At 35.9% G+C, this 12310-nt stretch overlaps 1 protein-coding gene across 1 annotated transcript in view; it reads left to right on the top strand.

The window, feature by feature from the left end:
• Window positions 1-12310, top strand: part of lrp1bb (low density lipoprotein receptor-related protein 1Bb) — a 301838-nt gene that overhangs the window by 92232 nt on the left and 197296 nt on the right. The window lies entirely within an intron of this gene.

Here is a 12310-nt window from a genome sequence, read left to right as displayed (position 1 = left end):
TACTTGCTTTTCAGTTCCTGTATTTTACTTTCTGTGCACTCCTATTTTCTTCAAGTTGTTATGTTATTTGTGCAAGAAAACTTTGCAGCTTTACAAAGCAACATCATTCACATAAAAACTGCTCTCCAACCACCTTTAGTATCTTCTTGCCCAACAAAGCTATTCCTTTTATCCTTAAAACATTACCATAAACAGTTTTGCATATTGCCATACGGTAGTTTACTTGAATTTATTCACATTATATCATTCACTGCCAGTTACAAAACAAAGTACCACATAATTGTAAATGGAAACAGATATGTTTATTTTCTCCCAAAAATAAGAAAAGTATGGTGTGCATCCTTAGTCAAGTCTTTGTAGAACCTACTTTTACTGCAAATAAAGTTCATTATTTTGTTAAGTATTATCTTTCTATAAACAGAGAATAAAATTCATGGCCATTCTTTTTGAAAAATAACTTGTGGTCTGTATTATTGGAGTGATTTCTGCAAATGTTGGCCTTAAAACCTTGACAAAGATTTTAAATAGGATTTTGAGAGAAGAGCAAGACTAAGGGGCTGAAGGAAGCTTCATAACTGATACAGAGGGATTAAAAACTATGCAGAAAGAGACAGGAGAGAAGTAATAAACATTGAATGCTTAAACTACAAGTAAAAACTCATGAAAACTAATAAACAGAAAAAACAAAGAATAGCTAAAATGCAGAGCTCAAACAAATTGAAAATCCAAAGTTCATAATATTTACCTCTCTCAGTCCTTCTTTCAATTCTTTCCAATGTTCCTAACGATGGAAAGCATACTCAGCATAATACTTTTCTGTGGTAATGATGTGTTCAGAATAACATACAGCATTAATTGTTCACTACACATAGCATTTTAAATGTTTCACATGTGTGATTAAGGTAAACTGTAAATAGAATCTCAGAAGGATATTTTTCCATCAAGTTTTCCTTTTACCACACCTCCATGGACGCTTGACTCCATGGAGTCACACCAGTCTGGTGTGTAGGTGAGATCGTTGGATCACCAATGTTCTTTAACAAACCTCTGTCTTTCTTTACTGAGTTGACTGAGTCTCATCCTGCTTTTATAGAAGGATCCAAGCAGTCTGCGGTGACATCCCAAAGCCTAAACTAGACTGAGGCAAAAACATAAAACCAAATATTGTTCGTCTGTACCCTATTAATGAACTATATATGTTCTACTTATAAAGTAGCATTTAATATCTATAATAAATGCCATCCTTCTCCAATGTGAAAGCTCAGTGTTTTCTATGTTGTTTTTTGGTACTTTATATAACTCTAAAAGTTTAATTAAGCTGTTTTCAAGGTGATTGGAAAGACTCATCAGACAAACAAACAAACAAGCACAAAAGCCTGTTGGTTCTTCAGAGCTTTGAAAAATAGATATATGAATTGCTCAAGGGTCTTACTCTGTGAAAAAGTGTAAATCCTCTATTGTACTGTGAATATTTGGCTTCACACTTCCAGCTGCAATCTGCTAAACCTCCCCTTGTCCTTCACTTCTTAATTGTTTGTGGCATGAATGCTCTCTCATTATACACTTCTGTGACATAGATTTTCTTTAATGGAGAAACAGAGTAGAATTATAGGCTGAATGAGGGTTTGTAAATCACGATGAGACTGTGACTGCCATGCAGTTGATCGCAGCCAAAAACAAATAATGCAGCAAAACTAAATTATTAACATTCAGCCCAGGTTCTTCCATTGGTGTGAGTTATCGGGTGTAATTAGGACTTTATCACTTTGGCAGTGACATCTGTGCCTAAATTGTATGCTAGTGTGCAATAATTATTAATGCCTGAGCATGCGCAAGGCAGTGTATCAAGCAGGTTACTTTGAAATGAAGATGTGTGCTGCAGAAAAAGACACAGGCTTAGCTGCTTGTCTCAGAATGATATAATTACACATTTACCAGCTGTTAACATGCGCACAGCTGCCTGCGTGTTCTCTAAGGGTATGAAAGCAATGAGGTGGTGGTTTGCCGAACGACTCTCCCAGCCTCTGTGCATGCTGAGATAAAGCAACAGGAACATGCGACCCAGACACGAGTCACGAGGAATAGAAAAAATGAGCATGTTCCCAAGACTACAAAAGCACAAGCAAACATAGTGCCAAGACATGCTGCATCTTCCTCTGGGTCCTTTGTTGATAAAGGAAGTTGTTGTGTTTTATTCATTCTTATATATCCGTCTACCGTATCTTTAATATCTTGCACATGAGTTTATGCCTTGTCATGAAATGTGCTTAGTTTATCTAAAGCATCTAAAGGAAAAAGTCACCATTTCATTTTTGTCATTAACCTTTATTACACCAGGTAAAAACCCATTGACACCAAGGTCTCTTTTACAAGGGTTACCTGACCAAGAGGTCAACAGCACACGCTTCAGAAACACAAGTCACTTATAAAATAAAACTGTAATATTACATGTAAAATGCAATTTGTTTTAAACTGTAATTATGAAAAAGCAGTACAGTTATGGATATTTAAGTAAAAGGGATACTTTATGTACTTCATGTATGTACAATGTTTCACAAATTGTCTAAAGTATTATCATACCTTAATATCTTTCACAATTTGTTACATAACTAGGGACTTTAGTGTATAATATTTCTGTAACACTAAAACAAAGTAGTACATAACTGTAGTGAAATAAAGATGGTATGTAAAATCTTCTTTTGTAATTAGTCTGCTTTAGTCAGATATCTCTACTTAAAACTATTGCAACACATTACCTTCAGACTTTAGAGTACAATTATTTGTAATTTAATTTTATTATAAATGCACCTGATTTTTATTTTCAAAATTTAAGGTTTGGGTTAAACAGTACAAGGCTTGGGAGAACAAATGCTGTACTGTTCAATTTGTCATCCAAAAACTAGAAAAAGACATGGCCAGTTCCTGAACTGGTAGGCTGTGCAAGAAGAGCATTAACCAGAAAAACTGTGAAAATGCCAACAGCTAATCTGGGGGTGCACACCTTGTGAGATTCAGCAAATGGATGGAATAATTGGTTGTTCTCTGCAGAACCGAAACAAAACATGAACTTTCTGATCCATACAAAAACAATCTTTGCCAACATTACACTCCATGTTGACTGAATTGTCCCTTTTGGTAAAACATTGTACTGGCAGCATCATGCTGGGGCGATGCTTTTCTTCAGCAGGGAGAGGTTAACTGGTGAGTTCATAGATGGCACTGCTGTCATTGCAAGCAAAGGAGGTTGTGTCTAGTTTACATTAAATAGGCAGAATTATTTATTTCAAGAAATATTTTGGAAAATCTTACATAATTTTCTTTTCATCATAAAACTATGGGGTAATGTGTGTCAATTTATCTATTAAAATCGCACTCAAATATAAGACATTTGTGGTTGCAACATGACAAAATATGTAGAAATCCAAAAGGTGTTTATAGGCTACAAGGGATTAGGGATTCTAGTCAAATAGTGAGAAATTTTCACTGTTTGACTAGTAGAATTAAACGTAGTATCCAATTGCATATTTCAAGAGAAGGTTTGGAAGCTAGATTTTATTATATTACAACAATAGCTGCAGTTTTAAAGGACTAAATCTCTAGTTAGCCCTTTACAAGTGAAGAATTTTGAATACAATGTGAATATATCTAATATAGAGATTCCACACTGTGACTCGGGCCCAAGAGATATAATCTCCAAAATGCAATTAATTATCACTTTGATTAATGTTGGCACAGTTTTATTTACTAAGCCCGCAGGAAGAAGACCCTGCATATTCATCTAAAGAAATTGGTGCCGTATTATCGTGGATTATGTCTCGATAGAAAGGGAATTAGATCAGCTTTACCCAACAAACAAAAGACAGGATTGAAACGCACTCTGCCTTCTTAAATAATACTAAGGATTGCAAAGAACTGTGGAGAAAAAGCCCTCATTTCAGATCCCAATCCCTGAATTGAAATAAAAGCAGCATAAATTCAGCATATTGTGGAGCAGCAAGCAAGCCTGCTTTGATTTGACACAGTATTGTGGGTCTTACTCATAGAGGGTTTAATATCTTAAGAAGGAGATGAGGTAATATATTAAACTCTTGTCATCTATATATATAAAAACAGTGCCACACATTGCTTCTCTCTCCCTTGTTCTGCTTGGTCAGGGAGATGTAATCACTAGGACTTCAGGGATCATTGGGAAACGGGAAAGAAAGGTGGCCTTAGATTGGAATAGCCAGAGTCTAGGAGGAGACAAGAGCTTATCCATTCAGCTGCTAGACTCACAGGAATGGACAGCTGATGCCAGTAATTCATGAATCAGAGAATGCAGCTGGTCTTTATGAATGACAAAAGAAAGGCCCAGAAAAAAGCAATTTAGCACCTTTTGTTATGCAATAATTAGGCAAACCTTTCTCTCTTTGGACTTCGCTATTCCTTCAGCAGTTGAGGTGGAAAGATTAAACAAATGCAAAGTGTACCATAATCTCTTCATTTGTGCATCAAACTTAAAAGGATGTCTAAATGTCAAGGTAGTCTTGAGACACTTTTGCTATTTGCTGTGCGTTTGCAATAAACTGGGACAGTCATAATTCATTTTATGTAAAACTTGTTCTGGTGTCATAAAAAAACTTTTCCTTGTGCTAATGGCTGTCAGCATTTACTCCCTTCCTATATTGATGCTTCATGCTTGCAGAGAATATTTAGAAGCTAAATCCATCATGAATCCTTTAGGAAAGGATTTCATGGACTTTTGGCTCCTCTTAGTTGTGCTGCCATAAGGAGCTTTGTGAATCTGGTGAACATGGAGACCAGTGAATCCTCTGATTGAATTGTCACTCCCAGAGGAAGAGACAATAAAAGGGGTCAGTGGCTGACTTCAAAAACATGGGCACAGGAGCTGTGTTTCATGGCTGATGATTGGCTTGACCTAATCGTTCCTATTGTTGATCTCGGGGTTCTGGAGGAGAAGTGGGATGACGGCTGTTCAAAGACAGCACTCTCTCAGGGCTTTCTATTTAGATTTTTCTTCACCAACAGGGGAGGATACATCACCCAATGTGTTTCCCTGAGGAGCCTTTCCCTCAGTTTTCTAATTATAAATCCATGCCTATTCAACAGAAAGCTTAAAAAAACAAGAAGTGTAATTAAAATAAACAGTTTCTGCCTCATGTCTGTCTCTCTCATTGTTGTATTGAGTGTTATTAATTTGCTTTCTTCTTGTCAGGTCCAACCACTACAATAGCGCTCTATTACGTTTGGTTGCCCTAACAACTGCAGATAATATATAGTTTTGAAATTTTAAGTGTTGATTGCAAAGAAGGGGCAGTTTCCTCCACATCCAATGGCACCCAAAAACTGTGGGTGGCAGTAGTGACAGGAATTGTAAATGTATAAAAGTACAGTATTGTATGTGGGATTTATCTGTCCCCTTCTTGTGTGTTCTTTGATTAAATATTAGACTTTTCTCCTTTTTTATCTTTTTTTTTTTTGTATGAGATGATGTGGCTGAAATTGGAGATTTACATTTACATATAGATTGGGATTTACATTTATTTTAGAGCTTTGTTGCTCATCTTCACACGATGTGTGCTGTATGTAGACTGACATATTTTCTATTTAGGGAATCTATAGCGCTATTAATGAAGTTTATGCATCATATCTCATATCAAATGTTTTGTAAGTCATAATGTTAATAGAAATTGGTAAGAGTTCACAAAGACATGGAACATCAAAGTAAATAATGCATGAACAACTACTCACTAAAATAGGTTTGCCATTTACTGTAATTACCTATGTCACTGCTTCATATGTTATACTGAACTGAATAACAGGTAAAACGGGACTAAGAGGATTTTTCTTTTAATTTCACACAATGATTATACAGTCTTTTACCATTTAATAAAATGAGACAGAAAAATATACAAATAAAACTAATGTCAATCATACATTCCAAATAAATATTTGGGGATATAACTGACAAAAAGATCACCAAACAATATATCAGGGTTGTAGTGGCTGAGTCTATAATTATGCTTTAGAATCTTCCTACCAACCTGTTGCAGGGCAGTTTTTCTGGCAGGCCCCATATTGAAATAAATGTATCACTAATGTGTCTGGTTCTCAAGGGAATTGGCGCCAGTAGACTGGAGGTTTAGGGGGTAATGTAGCGTAGCATTGTGTTATGGAGCTAAAGGACTGTCCTTTTTTGCATTATGTACCATTTTTCTAAGATCTCAGCCTCATAAAGAAAATGTCTACATGTTATGAAAATCATTCTCCAAAGGCTCTCTATCTAGACAGTTTTTGAATATCTGCAAGACCATTAGTTCCTTTTCTTTCTTTTTCAAAGTGCTGTTCTTTAAGTAATGGATAAGAAAGCTCTAAGGTTATATTATGTTGTTTCTAAATTATTTAAGATTCTTAGTGTACTATCATGTTAAAGATTAGTTTGAAATCATGTTTGTTTCTTCTTCTCTATCTTGTCATGTGGAATTAATTTAAGAACACATTCACTGTCATTTAAAATCAGCATAATTAACTGAGCACACGTTTAGCCACAACACATTTAGTGCTGTGTGAATTTTGCTTGATTTTATTAAACATGCAAATCTTTGAAATAAGATTAATTTTTTATTGTTCATCCTCCCTGGTATCTTTGCCACATTTTTGTGGGCTTGTCCCATCTGTTCTATCCTCTGTTCAAGGAAACAGTTGCAACAAATGTGTGTGTGTTTGATCTGTATTTGCCTAGACACTTATAGTTATTCACTATAATTACAAAGATATGCTTTGTAATTATCATTTTTTAAATACTTTTGTTAAAATGTAATAGTTATATTGAAGAAAAATCTAGATTTTTGTCACCAATGTCCTTTGCATGCTCTCAGTTTTGTTGCCCCTCCCGATGTTGTTTAGCAGATTTCCATATGTTTGAGCATTTGCCTTTTGGCAAAACTATTAGTGCAAGAATTTTGTTGCCTGGTGACAATCTTGTACCCACAGCATGTCTCATTCCTGTCAGAAGTGATGCACTGGGAGGAGCACGCTACAGCTTTGTCTTTGCTCTCACAACCCCCCATCTTAGTGACTAAGCTGCACTGACACATTTTCCCCTCTGTATTCCCTCCAACTACGAATGTTGTGAAGGACTACGTCCCAGCTTGTCACCTTAAGAACCAAAGAAAAGGAGCATATTTCATAAACTTAACATGCCTGCTGTCATGGAGTCAGTTTGGCATTTAAGTATTAAAATCTACATTATTCCCTTGCTGGTGCAGCAGGAAAGAAAAGCATAGCTAAGGCAAAACTAATTCACAGCAGACACAGAGGCACACTGAGTTAACCATAGCAGGACTCCAGCTGAGAATGTTATCCTGTAATCAGAATCACAAGTGTCATTCAACTCACAAGAAAGGAGGTGCTGGACTTGAATGTAAATCAGCATGAATTGTTTGAAATGCCTTTTATACATTGACTCAATATGCAGTTTTTTTTTAGAAACTTGCATACATTTATCAAAGGAGAGTGAAATGATACATTTATAATAACAAATGTCTAATGCATAAGTTTGAATCAAATGTACATCCTCATTAATATTTGTATACATTTTGCTTAATAATGGGAGGTATTCTAAACCTTTTTGTGATTATAAGCAGTATCTACTTTTGGTTAGGTATTTAACTACTTTTCCTATTAAATTGGCTGGGTTTTTTTATTGAATTTACATGTCACAACCGCCCTGGAAGGCTGATGTTTGTTTGCTTCAACTTTTCCTGAACCAGTCTTGAAGTCTGTTTGGTTTCATTGTCCTGTTGCAGAACCCAGTCGTGTCCAACTTTCTAAACTGACCCAAACTGTCAAGAACATTTGTTTGGGTGTTTAAAAACAGCAAAGAAATCATTCATAAACTGGGCATCATTATCTATTATTAATAGTGTTGTGAGTTTAATATTAACTTAAACAGAGAGGGTGCTAACCTTGGAAGAAGCCTCAGTTCCAAACACTACACCTCGAATGCAGCAGAAATGTGCAGTTTCATTCATGTAGTTTCACACATTTTTATTCTGATTGGCCTTTCATTCTGCTTACTTATATCCATGTAAACATGAATATGAACTTTGCAGTAATTGCTCATAAAAGCAAAAAACAAAATGATGTAGGAGTACTTTCTGTGTTAAAACTCCTTAACTCTCACCTCTGGAAAACACAATGGAAAAACAGCATGCGGGCGTTCTGCTGCATGTTACGGGGTTAAAAAAAAGAAACATTTAATAGCAGGAGAGGGGTAATGTTGGTTGCCGCACTATCTCAGCAGATGCCTTCCGCAAGAAAGGTCTCACAGCTAAACAAAACACCTGGCCGGTTGTAGCTTATATGGAGTAAAAAAGAAATGAAAAGTTAAGAGAACTCGGGATAACCACAGCCACTCTACCGTTTGTCTTTATCATAAAGGAAAGTTTTAAGTTTCTTAGCATTGGACATGTTGTCTGCCTCAAAATTCAAATTAGGTCACTGATGCAAAATTAAACAAAGTAAAAACTCTGTTTAGTGCTGTCATTAATACTTTGTAATTTTTATACAGATAAAGTGGTTATAATTTTTCTTATTTTGAACCTGCATCACCATAGTGTTTTTACACATTAATTCTAAAATCAATGCATCAAAGGTGGTGTTAGCATTTAGCTTTCACACTTAATAGAAAGTTCATCTGTTTTAGAAGCAAATACTCCTAGTTAGTATAAGCTTCTACACTGCATTTTAAAAAGCGTGCTTAAATATTTTTGTTTGCTTTTTAAAAAACAAAGCGTTTAAGTAGTTTCTAGCTCTTTTAAAGAATTGCTGTAGGATGGACTTTAATATTTTTACATTCCGATCTTCACTGACATGTGCTGCCTCAGATTTTTATTTATTTTTTATGGTGGGGGAATGATCTGAACCAATTCTTCTAAAGGTTTGATCATTCTCTCGCCCCTCCTCCAGCTGTATCTCTCCTGCTGCAATCCCCCTTATCTTCAACAACTGCCTGTTTTTCTTCCCTGGACTTCACACCTCTCAGCTCTCAGCCATCACCCTCCCATTCCACTTCAGAGGACTCCCTCCCACACCACTACCCTGTCCCTTACAACACTTCAGGTGAAGAAAGAACTGTGAAAGATCAAGGTGCATAAGGCCGACGGGCTGGATGGCATCAGCTAACAACTCCTGAGGCTTGGCATAGATCAGCTGTGCGGTACCATGGGATGCATGTTCAACGTGGCCCTGAGGCTAGGGAAAGTACCACAGTGGTGGAAGACCTCCTGTGTGATACTAGTGTTGAAGGCCACACATTTGAGGGACCTCTTCATCTACAGTCCCGTAGCACTGAAACATCATCTGATGTTGGTCCTCAATCATCCTGTGAGGCCTTAATTATATGTGCTACAGTTTGTCCACCAGCCTGGCATCTGAATGGATAATGCCATCCTCTGTCTCCTTCACCGAGATCTCACTCTCCCAGAAACTCTGTGAGGATCGTGTTCTTTGATTTTTCCAGTGATTTTAATACTGTCCGCCTCGAGCGTCAGAGTGGACCAACACCTGCCCCAGTGAATATTCTACCCTATTCTATTTCAGTATATTGCAACATAATTGTAGTGAGCCTGAATAAGCAAAGACATGAAAACATGAGCATCCTCTTTTTCTTATTTCTTTTCATTTATAGTCCAGAGTGAAATTTCAGAAAGACTGAAATAAATGGCTAAAAATATGAAGTGCTATATCTCTTTCATTCTTAGGCTGGATGGTACACAAACTTAGTATGAGTGTTATTATGAGGTAAATAAAAGCAAATCCCAACAAACATTGGATTTAATCACAAACCACTTAGCAATCAAATCTCATATAAAATACAACCAACACAATCAGGAATCAGCAGGATTCCCTGCTGAGGAAAGCTGGCCTGCTGGGCTCAGATGCATATGTCACCAAACAGTCAAGGGCAAAGCCAAGTTACTGAGTCTCAACATCATTTATACCAGCAGCAAAAGCACAATAAATATTCATCAAGAGCCTCAGCGTCAACATGAGGTCTGTCTGTAATTCGCCCTCACAGTGAGAAAGTATAATAGAATGTGCAGCAAACCTCACAAAATAAACAAACTGTCTAAACAACAGATCAGTCACAGTGTGTGTCTTGACCAACAGTTTTGCTTTCTTTTCCATTACACCACAAAAAAAAGTATGAATGCACATTTGAGATACATTGGTGTTAAAGTACTGACACCCCTGAACCATTTGACCAATGTTCCAAACTTTAATATAATCTATTGGGATTTTTTATTATTATTAACTAACAAAAAGTGGTCAATAATTGTAAAGAGAAAAGAAAACTATGCATATTTTTTACTGTTAAATATATTTTTAAAATATGATATACAAATATATAAAGTTCCTTTCAATAGCGCCAATCTTTGCTGAAATAACAGCTAGTCATTTGCAAGTCTTCAGTGTCTATTAGAGCTTAGCATATCCAAAAAAAATGTAGTTTTGCCCAATGAGTTCTTTAAAACAGAAAAAAGCTCAAGCTCATTATGACTGAATGGGGATCATCTATGAACAGATATTCTCAAGTCTTGCCACATATTCTCAATTGAAGTGTAGTACAATGTGATTTTGACTGATTAATATGATTAAGTTATTCTGTTGTAACTCTCTAAGTTTATGGTTGCTCAGTGTGAAATGTGAACCTCTGCCGCATGTTCAAGTGTCCTCTGCCTTTAAAATTTTCTCTAATAAAGTCTTGTCTGGCTCAGTCTACCATCAAATCAACACTGACCTGCTTTGCTGTTGCTCCTAAAATTAGTTGTATATATATGCTAAACTGTGAAAAGGTTCTCAATATCAATTAAGTAGGTCTTCTCCAATTATTAAGTTGAGTTTTTTGCAAAGCTACGTTTTGCTAAATTGTCCTGCAGGCTCCCATTCTTCTTAGTAGAGTTATGTATTGATTATTTGCTGTGCAGTGAAACCAGGATGTCATGAGTGTTAATGCCTGACTCTATTCCACTGCTCAGTGAAATGAAACAGAGAGTTTTACCTGGAAATACAAAAGAAAGAATGCTCAGCATTTACAGCAACCACAGAGTTATTCCACAAAAGGAATTAGGTTCCAAAGGACTTTGAAGGTGTTGATTGATTTGGCTTTTACTCTGTCCCCTAACATAAAACCTGTAATATTGATCATCTTTAATATTCCACATAATTCACAATGAAATTATGTGCTAATCAAAAGCAAATGGAATGCATTTTAGAAATGTGATTTGTAAAAGTATACGTATATCCTTTTTTACAATAATCTAACATTAACTTAGAGGTTAAAAGAACAGCCTAAAATAAATAAAATGAGCCTAAAGCTGCTGAACCCAGAGGTTGATTTTATCACATACAGAATTCTGAACTCGGGGATTGGTGTGTAACATAATGAAAACCCAAGACAATTGTAACAATATTAAAATCTTTACTGTAATCCCATAAAATATATATATATATTTTTATGGGAATTTGTCAATAGAGGAAAATAAAATCAGGAGAAGTATTGTCTGAGAGCTGTAGCTCTGGGACCTAATTGTCTGATCCCTTGTCTAGAGATTTAGATACGCTGTGGCAAGCATATTAAATCTCCACTGTAGAGCTGTTTGTAGCAAACCTTGTAATACAAAAACTAAAATGATGGCAGCATTAAAGTAGATGTAGTAACTTTTCTCAGAGTTCTGACAGACATTGCCTTAATGAGCACAAGCATTCGCCAGGACTCCCATTCCTTCCAACAACTGTTCCATCTTTAAATTAGTAAATCATGCAGTACTTAAGAAGTTCTTTTTTCTCACCAGTTTTCTTTGAGAAACTATTAGCAATGTTTCTTTGTTACTTAAAGTGTGTCATCATTGATATATCATAATTCCATTTCTGTTTTTGAGTGACATGGCTTCAAAGCTAAGAGTTAAGAAAGATTGATGAACCATGCAATCCAAAAAAAGATTCAAAAGCTGCAGATTGTGGCTAAATCAGGATCAATACAATTAAGAATGGAAGAGTGGTTTTAGTGCCTACAACACTCATAGTTGGCTATAGTTGCTGATTTTTGGTCTTTAAAGAATTATGGCATTACTTTATTGCATTTTATTGGAAATGTTGTTTCAATAAAGACGCCCAAGGAAAGCACACAAACCAAATATATTTTTCTCACTGGGAAGATGTTCATTTTAAATTATGTAGCAGGCTGGTTGTCAAATCAAAAATAAAATGGTATTTATCGAGAAGTTAGTGCTAAAGACCTGTCATA

The sequence above is a fragment of the Gambusia affinis genome, linkage group LG11 (genome assembly GCF_019740435.1).
Source record: "Gambusia affinis linkage group LG11, SWU_Gaff_1.0, whole genome shotgun sequence".
Lineage (NCBI taxonomy): Eukaryota > Metazoa > Chordata > Actinopteri > Cyprinodontiformes > Poeciliidae > Gambusia > Gambusia affinis.
Note: the sequence above shows the minus strand (reverse complement) of the source record. Positions and strands in the feature narration are given on the sequence as shown.